Source organism: Brachionichthys hirsutus, chromosome 7, assembly GCF_040956055.1.
Source record: "Brachionichthys hirsutus isolate HB-005 chromosome 7, CSIRO-AGI_Bhir_v1, whole genome shotgun sequence".
In the NCBI taxonomy this organism is placed as follows: Eukaryota; Metazoa; Chordata; class Actinopteri; order Lophiiformes; family Brachionichthyidae; genus Brachionichthys; species Brachionichthys hirsutus.
In genome coordinates this window covers 12,242,845-12,255,012 of record NC_090903.1, presented here as the reverse complement: position 1 = coordinate 12,255,012, position 12,168 = coordinate 12,242,845, and positions in this window count along the sequence as shown.

Below are 12,168 nucleotides of genomic sequence, written 5' to 3'. Positions count from 1 at the left end.
GGTAATAAAGTCAAAGCCATATTAGCTTTCATTAAGATTGTACTCTATAGGTTTACACGTACGTTTATTTGTAGATTTATACTCATATACTTCTCCCACATACCAGTGCAACCACATTTGCTTGATTGAAGTAGAAAAGTGAGTAAAAAGTGGTTTGACGGAGTGATGCCCAAAGATTCCTATTGCCCCAATGGTCAGATTGGAAGGGATAAAATGAGTGATTTTGAATGACTTTGCACGAATACATAATTAAATAAATTATTACTGTTAGTTACTATGTATTACGAAGTCATTTGTTTGTAAGATTAAAAAAAAAACGAGCAGCGAACAACCTTGGCAACAATTGGACTGTATGTTTGAGCTCCTGCTCAGACAAAAGATAGTGTCATGGCTGCAGGGTGGAGCGCCAACCAGCAGTGGTTTTGCCGCCTCAGCTGCTGATTCAACTTGATTTAAGTTCACTTAAATTACTAATGTGATTTTATTTGGCACGTTTGACGCGTGTGGCCTTCACCCGCCTCCAGTCTTAGTTTATTTGGTCATATCACTATCTTGACTATAATATGTGTGTGTGTGTGTGTGTGTGTGTGTACTCACAAACCAAAATGGGTCACACACGCCTGCTCCTTTTGGGTTTTCATTTTCTCTTGTGTGTTTTAATGAGACTTGGTTTCAGGGGACAACATTTGCTCAGTTTGGGTGCCCACATAATAATGGCTGGGCTAGTCGTGTGCTCTAACGAGTCCCCGAGTGAAACAATGAATTTGCTCTAATAACAGCATCCTTAGCCCCGCTCTGTTGTTTGTGTGTCTGGTCACATGCTACTTTAATTAATCAGCGGTTGAGATATTTACTAATGATGTATTTGCCATGCACCGTGCATCTTAGATCTCTGTGTTGAATAAAGACGAATGGACTTGTGGGAAAAGCTTGAAGACGTTAGCTTAGTGCGAGCGGTGGAGGTTGTTAATTGAGGAGTCGTTGAACGGGCTTTAGGCTCCCACCCTCAGGAGGTTGGGAGACGGTTGTGTCGTTTGCTCCCCAGAGCCACACAAATGAGATTTGAGCTTCATGGGAATGGAACCCAAAACTGCATTGTACATGGAGGGAAAATGATGGCAAATGATGGCTTCTTTAACCCCGCTCTCAAACAGTTATCTTCAAATGAATGGCCCTTTTCCTTCAGGTGGAGATGGACTGCTGAGTCCCGCCCCGAGGCTCTAATACAACGGGAGGCCCTACAGGCAGAAACATCGGGTGTGCCGTGGGATCGTCACTTGTCACTACTGTCTATATGGCGGACGTAGAATGCAAAGCCTGAACCTCTACACACCTTCACAGACACCACGCAGCTCAGTTAGCTGGTGGATGTTTGTCTGGGCAAACTCTGTTATAACCTATACTGACATGGCTCTCGTAGCTCAAGGCTAGATTTAAAGATAACAGAGGTGGGTAATATGGCTTCAATAATAGCTTTCTCTCTCTCTCTCTCTTTCTCCTGCTCCCTATCTCCCCATCTGTGAGGATCCGTGTGCGCGAGGGCAATCTAATAAATCACTATATCTGCAACGTGACCATTTTTCTCTGTAACAGCCTTCTGCATATTAATAGGAGCATCGATCTCTTCTGCAGAGGCCACGCATTGCCATGTAGACACACAAATAGCAGCCCCCAGTTGAATGCACCAGGGTCCGCTGACGTCTGCAGATGGAAAGAAGATATCGTCCCGCCTAATTGGTCAATCTTTTTCCCATGGCATCGGAGAACACTTGACACCACCCGACCTGTCCTCGGCCAGGGTTTTTGAGGCAGGTAATTGAAATCATCCCGGTGCTCAGTCCGAGTGTGCCTCTTCCGGCTTCCAAGGACGAACTGCAGAGCCTCGGCTGCACTGCTGGCAGTCGAGCAGCCAGCCAACTGCTCTTCATCAAGTAGCTGCAAGGCACCGGCGGCGATGAATGAGGCGGCAAAGATTAACTCCAACCAGGACTACCTCAGCAACTACCTTCTAAAGCATAAAGAAGCTTCTCTGTGGTGTGAAAAGGAGCGTATGCTGTGCAAAGACCCAGACCTCCCACCGCCTCAGCGAATCTGCCCCAGCACGCCGCTGAGAGCTCATCAGTCTGTGATGGGCCTCGCGATCCAAGAGGAGTCATTTGTGCTGCGGCTGTTGTAATTTTCAGTTTTCTTCTTTTTTCTATAAACTCTGTTTGCATGTACTCTAGCTGACAAGTGTCCCCCACATGTCCTACGGCAGCGGGAGACCAGGCGTGAACGTGTTGAGCCTGAATCACATGCTTTTTCCTCGTAACACCGCACGTCCGCTGGATGCATTGTACTCTGGTCCCTCGAGGGTCCTGTTGGTGGATTGTTGTGTGTTCCTCCTCTGTTGGTCGAGTTCTTTTTTTCCGTTGAAAGTCTACGCAAAATGAAGAGTCTGGGAAGGAGCGCTTTGCTCATTAATCCCAAGAGACTGACACCAAAACAAGGATGTTTAGCCTACTGCTGTTAATTTAGAGGAATTCTGACTTCTATTCGCTGGCCTTCCTCAGCTATTCATACCACCGTAACCACAATAAATAGAATATAGAGAGTTTTTCTCAGAAAAACAGCCCCAAACAAGAAGAAATTGAGATATTTTGTGGTTGCTATTTTTTTGTTAATATTAAACTTTTGCCTGGAAGATCTTTTCCTGAAAGAAACCTTTCATTTTTAGATAGATAGATATTTATTGCTGTTTTTTATTGCTGTGCATTCAGCTATTGATTCCCTGAAGGGTTTTATAAACTTAAGCTTGTCTGTGTGGCATAAAACTGCTGGATGTAATTTTTATTTACTCGTGTGGCTTTCTTTATCGTATTAGTTCTTTTATTTCTCTGTTTCTTTTCCATTATGTCATTGTCGACTGCATCTGCTAAACGTCACGGGATGATAAAGATTGAACTAAGGGAGGAATGGAGGCTGAGGATATGCTGTCAGATAGTTCTCAACACCAACGGGAACATTAGTGAATACAGTAGAAGCACAAGAGTTGTTCAAAAGACATTCAGGCTCGATTTGAATGACATTATTTTCACAAGCGATAGAATCAGCATTGAATTGTTCTTAAATGTGAACATCTACAGAAGAGCAAATATCCTGGCCACATTATAGGATTAATGCTTCTTCTTACTTCTTCGTGAAGCAGCTAGACAGAGTTAATCATTTAGTACATTTTAAAAATATGTACATTAGAAATCTAAAAGTTAAGCAGACGTCCTTTGATTCTTGCTGTGATCCAAACAGAGTTGGTGTTGTGTTCATGGACATGGTGGTTGCACTCCGTTTGGACCATTGTGTTGATGTGTAGTAAGGAAAAGCACAAGGTGTGTTTTGCTGCAGGGATGCTGAATGTCTCTGGGCTCATAACCAAACAACAGGATTTAATGTCAAATACTTCCATGTACATCAATGTTTTATTTTTATTTTTATTTTTATTTGGGTTCAGTCAAGACGTCCCGTCTCATCCATTTTCTATAACGGTTTTAGACCCTGGACATGTTGCCAGTTCATCAAACAAACATTCACACCTATTAATTATGAGCCACCGTTCACCGGTTTAATGAGAGGACGGAGGTCAGGACAGAGGTCAGGACAGAGGCCAGGACCCACGGCGGTACGGAGCGCGTGCGAACTGAGAAGATTAGGATTCAATGCGAAGTAAAGCTTCCAACCGCTGCACGATGGCACCTTCCTCACAAACTGTGGCTATTTGTCTGTACTGCTTACAAAGTTGTCACAAGCTGTCGACTGAGGTCGGCCCAAGACGTGCGTGTGGGTTTGTGCTCTGAATTAAACGTGGTCATCACGGTAACGAGGTCGAAATGAGCGATAGGCACCATAGAGCAAAAATGTGGCACAATGAGCATGATAGTGGACACAATTCACAATTCACATCCCACTGATGCCCTCAAATCAGCCCCGAATCAAGACAGCAAGAGTGTCTCCTCGATAAGATCATGTCTGACAAAAAAACGCAATGTCTTCACATTAAAAATGGATTTGTTGTCTCACTGTTGAATGGAGCGCTCCTTCATTATTGATACCAAAGGAAAGAGATAAGGATCAGGCACCAAAAGCTACCGAGCGCCTCCTTTGCAGACGGATTTTGCTAAAATGTTTATAATATGCTGCAGTAAGAAGGGAGAAACAGTGAAATAGAATAATTACTTTGTGAGTCCCAGTAAGACACTTTTTGTTCAAATCTTCACCCACTGATGATAGCTGCGTTCACAGAATACATGTTGCTCCAGTTAATTAGACTGCTTCTTTTTAAGCACTTCCATTCCACCCACATATAACTATATATGAATACATATAACCGCGTGTGTGTGTGTGTTTCTATATACAGTACATAAAATAGCAGCAGATGAATGCTGGCAGTAAAGCTCACTTCTATTACACTTAAGAATCATGTCACGTTTGCTCAGCAAATTGTTACAATTTAAGGACTTAATAAAGTGTGTTTATAAAATATTAGCAGACGAACCTCAGACAGTAAAGACAAATTTATTGCAGCTTGAAATGAAACCTGTAAATCAGTTTCAGATCCCTGACTGAGGCTCTTGTTATGAGCAATAAAACAATACAGATGAACATTTCACCTGCTGTCACTCACAGCTTCTCAGAGCCTTGCAGGCATGCCTGCATTTTAATAAACATGGAAAATAATTTGCACGCAAAATGTTAGTTCAACTTTGAATAAAAGAGAGAGTCATCCTCCTCCGAAGTCCAATCACGTCTAGCATGAGCGGCACGCCGCTCGACTGAAACTGTTTTGATTAGAGTTGAAATGAATACTGCTTTAATGATCTGCGTGTTTCAGCTAAACTTTGCAATCAGCTAAATGGCTCAATTTAGAACAACTGAAATAAACCAAATAATAATTAATTTGGAAATGTTAGAAAAGCCCCGGAAGATTAATTTCAACAATTGCAAAGGAATAAATGATTCATTTGAGCCGAGGTGGAAGGAGCTTAATGTTGAAAGGAAGCAAATGATTCATTCTGAGGAGTCAGTTCTACGTGACTCTGAGCCAGTTTCATCCTGAAGTTAAAAATAGACTTTCTGTGGTTGGAAAAGATCACACACAGTCACTCACACACTTACAGACGCTCGCATGCATGTTGGTGCGCATACTGTCGTCATGTACACACACACACACACATGGACACGTGTGCACATGTAGTGACCTCACCATGTCACAATTACATTTCTATGAACTGGCTCACACACACACACACTCTCGGCGTCACACTTTCTGTCACTAGCATTCTTTTTGTGTTCTCTCACTTGCTGACACACAAATACACACACACACGTTCTCTAACACAATCTCTCTCTCTCTCTCTCTCTCCCTCCCTCCCTCTCTCACAGACACACATACACTTGCACTCTGGCTCATGAATTAAAGAGCAGAGCTGGTCCAGGGGGAAGAAATTATTCAGGCAGATCTTCTCCCTGACAGAGGAGGGAGGAGAGGAGAGGGAGGCAAGAAGAAGAAGAAGGGAGGGAAAGGAAAGCAAAAAAAGAGGATAAGAGGAGAGGAGGGACGAGAAGAAAAAGGCCTTTAATAAGGAATCCACTGATTTGACATAGAGAGGCGATCAAACCCCCCAGTGGCGCAGTGTGTGTGTGTGTGTGTGTGTGTGTGTTTAATGCAGTTCAGTTCTCTCCCTCGTCTCTTTCCCCCTGCGTGTGTGAGGACGTATGCTTCTTCATCGATTGTAATCGTGTGTGTGTGTGTGTGTGTGTGTGAGTAGCAGATGCAGGAATTTCGGCTCTCAGTATCTTGCGCTGTGTCAATGTTCATAGTGCGCATCAGTGTGTGTCCTCAGATGTGTGTTTGTGTCAAGTGGAGACAAGTTTTATTTGTATAGTGCAAAATCACAGCAAAAGTTTTCTCAAGGCACTTTTCCAGGCGCAGAGCAAGTCTAGACCAAATTTATTTTACACAGTCAACCCCCCCCCCCCCCACCCCCGAGAGAAAGCACTCGGCCACAGCGGCGAATTAGGAACTACTGTTTAACAAGCACAAACCTCATGAGGTAATAATCACAATTGAGTCACCTCAGCCTCATAAGGGGAATGAAGCCATGTTCTGGTGCGGAGCGCCCGGCATGAGCCTGGTATGATCTCATTGTGATGTCATCTCCTTTCTCAGATCGGCCTCATGTGCAGTGTCAATATTCTGCTATGACTTTGATCCAAATATTAAAGTTAATCTCTTGCGCCCCATCGGCAGGTCGTGGCGGAGACGTTCTTAACACGCTTCAATTCGTAATGCAATGTAATGCAATGTTTCGGAAAAGTAAACGCTGATGTTCATGTGTTTCAAATGCAAAATGTGAACGCTTCAGATTCGTCGGCAGTAACTTCACCGCCAAGCGACCTGAAACGTCACGGGTAATCAGGGATGCGGCAAAGAGAAAGAGGTTGAGAGATTTAAATGAATGCTGACATCTGAGATTACTGGAGCTAAATTTCCTTCAGTGGAACTCCACATGGGCAACATGTAATAGCCAAGCTCCTCTATTATGTTCTATTATTTCCTTTTCCCGATTAAAAAAAACTAAAACAACAACAATCTTCTGTTCTGGATCAAGATATTTGGGGATTTTACACACACACACACACACAGTGCGTGTGGCAGGCTTACCCCACCAGACCCGATCACCGCTGTGTTAAAGCTGAGGAGCTTCAGATATCCACATCCCAAGCATGTGCCATTGCATTTGCTTCACTTTTAGCTGGGAGTCTTATCCTGCGGCAATGCAAGTCTGCTAATCCCCCCCCATCTACCCTTTGCTGGGTAAAATAAGTCCTTGCTTTTCTACTCCTAGAAAAGCTGAGATGCACTCGGGGTAAATCCTCTAATAGATTTCATGACATCTGGAGTCATTTTCTACAATTCACAGACAGTCTGTCCTTCTCTTGACCCTCAATCACACACATGACAGCTGGACTGGTGCGGCGCTGGGTGAAGCACAGCTGCATTATTTCTGAACAAAACTTACAGGGTGGGAACAGGGTTATTGCTTTTGAAAAATAAACATAAACTTTTGTCAAACTGTAGCAACAATAAATTATCTGATACCATAGCAACAAAAAAAATGAAATTTCCCATTTTAAACTAACCAGTTGTAAAACCGTTTAACTACAATCTTCATTTAGAGCTGTCAGAATGAATGCTATGGAAAATGACAATGTGAAACCTATTCTTTTTTTTTTATGGTTCTGAGGAAAAGACAGGAGGCGGAGCTAGAAGTGGCGGAGATGAAGATGCTGAGGTTCTCTTTGGGAGTGACCAGGTTAGATTAGAAATGAGATAATAAGAGGGACAGTGAAGGTTAGACGTTTTGGAAATACAGTCAGAGAGGACAGACTTTGATGGTTTGGACATGTCCAGAGGAGAGACGGGGACTATATCAGTAATGGGATTAAAATGGGATGCAACGTTGAGTGAGGTGAAAAGCGGGAGGGAAGGCCAGGCGAGAATAACCCCTCGCGTTAGGCAGACGTGGATATTAATGTTTGAAATTGTAATTATGGAAATGAGAACGGCACAAACACTTGCTTGGGCCTCATAAGGGGCCGGATGCAGGATTTTTATTTGCATTTTATTTGGCAGTTGAGGTAGAGATACCGAATCTGAATACAGGCACAGATAATTAATATTTTATTTCTAACTCCCATAATGTGGATAGATGATACATTTAGATCCTCTTATAGGATATTCCTAACGCAATTGTTTAAACACACCTTCTTTGCCCGGGAAACCAGTGTTGATGAACATTATTCAAAATGAACAGGCTCTCTGCTGTCGTCTGTTGTTGCTGCTATCCGACCGAAGCAGTGGTCGTCGTCTTGCCCTGCACCTACCTTGTTCGGGTAACAAATGGACCCATCTGTGCACCCACGGGAGCGTTGCTCTTAAAATGAGCTATGGTGCGGTGCGTTGTTGGGCATTGCTGTCTTGAGGCAGCAGAAAGAAATAGTGGCAGTGATAAACAGAAACCTGGCCTGAGGTCAGCGGTACAGTGTTTTTATTTTCTTCTGTTTAAAAAGCACATCTGGTCCACAAATATAGAACAGTTCACACTGTGCATGATAACCTAGACCGGCACAACACGCACAAAGTTAATTGTCCAATCAGGAGAACCCTCCATCTGCATTCCAGGACTTATCAGGACAGCTGCTTTACTCTGTTTGACTTTTGGGACGTGTAGAAGAACCCAACTAAGCATCAGATTCTGTTGCCGGCGTCATTAAATTTTAATCAATTATTAACAGGCCGATCTGCATAAATGGAACTGACAGCTGACACGCACTAATCTTAAGTCATTTATATAACCTGAAGATGAGTAGCGGCCCTCCTCCACCTAGTCCGTTAAATATTGGTGGATTTTCTCGCCTGCAGGAGGCTTGGCGACACATTGCTAAATAACGCACCTTTTTGGTTTCAGCAGGCATGCTGCTTTCATGAAAAGCGCTCTAACCACTTTCTGTGCCATCGGCATAGCGGCAAATGGTCGACACACAAATTTTGGCATCAAGCTGTTGAGCACTGCGGCACATTTAGATGCTAAAGAGCTGAACGTCTCCAGAACTCTCCAGGCCAAAAATGCTCTTGCGCTGTCAGGTGGCCATAAACATGACCAATGCTAATGCTGCTCCATATCTGCTGAATGTGCAAATGGGCATTTACGTCGATCTTGTGTTTACGGCTTCCATCTGCTGCCTTCGAGTGGCCAAGGATCAGTTAGTCAAGGTTTTATCGCGTGTTTAAAATGACAAATCTAATTCCAAAAAACTGTGATACTTTACTATTGGTAATGTGGATCTACAATATAGTGCTGTACTATATTTAAACAAATGAAATGAATGCATCTGTTTCTCATTGTGTAAGGTAAGAGGAACAAATCTGTCACAGTTTTTTAGGTGGATTCAAACACCATCACCTCCACGTTATGCTGGTCTTCTGCGCTTAATAACCGACACCCAATCCCTTTCTCTTATGTTCAAATACTTTCTTTTTTTTTGCTATCAGAAATGAAACATTGTCAAAAATGTCAGCAAAATGATATTCAATAAAAAAAAAAATACACAGAAGAAATACCTGCAGGCTGAGAAGTTTAGTTTTGTGCCAGGTAAAAGCTGCATTTCTGTGTCACACTAGGGTGTTTGTGATAGTTACGTTGCTACAGTTGTCTCCCCAGCTGCGTCCCCAGCCTCTCTTAAGATGACATATCCTCCATTCATACATACAAACATGTTAACGCAACAATAATCTGAGAGCACGGGAGTTCCTGGAATGCTTCTCCTGCTACATTTCCGTACCTGACATCACCCGTCTCATTACCTGGAGCATTATTCATTAGTGACCCCCCCTCCTCAGCACCCTTCTTCCTCCCAGTGGCAGACATGTACCCCGATTTGGAAGGATGGCAGGCCCTGACAAGCCTTAAGATTATGGGCACCTCATCTTAAACTGTGTACTTAAACTGTGTGTGTGTGTGTGTGTGTGTGAGACAAGTGCTGACAGTCCAGGAGCTTGGCCTCGTACAAGGTCAGCATCTGCGAGCTCCATCAGTATGAATATGTGTGTGTGTGTGTGTGTGTGTGTGTGACATTCAGAGCATCTGCTGGGTGCGGGCATGGCAGGGGGCACAGGTGGTATACACACACCCACACACACTTTGTCTTGAGTACCACGCAGAGTTATCAAAGTCAGTCGAGGTTAGCTGTAGTGTTAGGTGTGATACGTAAATGTGATAACAGAAGTTCCGTTCTTTTTGGACGACTAAAGACTCTGTGAGAGAAGTTTTGACTTTGACAAATATGCGAACAAACAACACGCACACACACCTACACACACACAATCTGTCAAGTCCTACAAGATGACTTGATTTAAACCTTCAACTTTAGATGAAGGAACATTATCTTTGCAGGTGCTGCTTGTCAAGATTGGGATTCAACAAAGAGGTGCAGTTTTATCTGTCAATCATGTCCATTTAACCTTTTAGACACTCCCTCCCTGTATAAAAACACATGCAGACGTTCAGGTCAGCACCCTGCCCAACAAAAATAAGATTATTTATAATTCAATAAAAGCTTCCGGCACGTCAAGAAAAGAGAGTTGGAATTTTAAGCAGGTCAACAACAGCACATCTTGATGAGAGGCAACGCTGCACAGCCGAAGCCAGAGGGAGGCGTTACTGTTACCGCCTCCCTCGGTGGCGGCTCACTTGAAACGCTGCATTGCTGTTAGAGAGCAACATCTCCGACTGGAGTCGGGTTTATGACTGGCTTGTGTCATTGGCTGCGACGCCATTATGTATCTGGCCTTGCCGGGAGACGAGGAGGGAAGATGGCATCTTTCTGAATCCTTTCTCCGTCATTCCTACATCCATCAGTCAGAGCTGAGGAGAGCTCGGAACCTTGGATATGAATAGGTTAACACTGCCATCACAGATTAGCACTCGTTGCCGTTTAATTGAAAATGTGGGCACACACATACATGAACTCTTACTCTTAAGTAAACTGACTGTTTCCTGCTCTGAATCGCAGCCGAGGCGTCATTCAGCAGTTCAGACAGACAGGAGACAAATAGGACGTAAAAACCTCATTCATCTAGTCACAGGAATAGCAAGATACCTTTAAATGATGACTCTCTTTCAGATTTCAATTAAGCCATTAATCGATTTCTCGTAGAATTATGCATCAAAAATGTAACATTTGCTGGTTTCAGCTGTGTTTGCATTTCTTCTGTAATTCAAGTTTGTAATGATTGGATAAAAACACACAGGGGCATCATCATGTTTCTAAAACTTTGAACAAAACCTCAATAACATTTATGGACTTTTGGTGCTTGTTTTGATCTCAGCATTTTATTTCTAGAGGATGTGTTCCATGTTTTACAGGTCCAATGTTGATCTATTGATATAATATGTAAAACCATGAAGTATATTTTCATGTCTGATGCATCCCCCCCTTTTCAAAAACATTTTTATCCAACATGAGCTGAAGTGTAAGTGTGTGCTCAGCGGTTTGCTGCAGCCTGTTTCAGATGTGGACTCGAAATCCTGCTAACACAGTTATTTATTATTCAGAACTTTGCCCCTGATTTCTGTTAAGAGTCTCAGACTTCAAACCGATAAAATATATATATATATTTCAAAAGATGGAGGTTTTAAATTATCTATTAAAAAATAAAATCGAAATTATTCATTAAGGACTTATTCAGATGCTTTATTTTTCTTATTTTAAACTATGATGCCAAACCTTCGCAGGCTAGACTTGCAAATAAGAACCCAAAGAAAATTAATGGAATATAAGGCCAGAAAATCTACAGTAAAAATAAATAAAGTGAAATCAAAATTGTTTCGAAATAACCATTTGATTACAAAGGCTGAAAAAGATAAACAGAAGCTGGCATTTTCAATGCGGAAAATTGGAAAGGTTGCCACTTTTTGAACTTGAAAGATTTGATAGCATGGTCTTCTTAAAACCGATGGATCAAGATGTCAAGAAAATACCCGCCTTCTGTACTACGAGGATCTGCTGCTTTTTCTCTCTCTTTTGTGGCAATGAGGTGAAGATCCTCAGCTTCTGGACAGTTGATCAGACAAAATGTCTACTTGTCTCTCCCTACTTGTCCTTTAAGCTATAATCACCAGTCCCAAAGCCACCCGTGCCATGTTATTTGAAAGGACCTAAAATTCTTAGACGATGGTACTTGTGTATAGATATATTCTCTCTCTCTCTGTGTGTAGGTGTGTGTGTGTGTAGCTGAGAGAAGACATTTAGTCTCACCAGCAGATAAGGCCAACTGGACAAGTTGGCAGAGACAGCAGAGAGAAAGCATATTTGTGTGTGTAAGCGTGTGTGTGTGTGTGTGTGTCACGGTGGGAGCTTGTCATGCCCAGTTGTCTAGCGACTCCCCATGGGACATATACCGACACACACACACACCTACACACACACACATACAGTAGCCTTCTTGCTGACACTGCATTTTAATATTTCACTACATGTAGAGTTAGCCATATGCTGCTCTGTCACACACACACACACGTTAGGTTCAGACAGTGACCTGGCTCTGGAGAGATGACTTTTTGTTCCATTGTT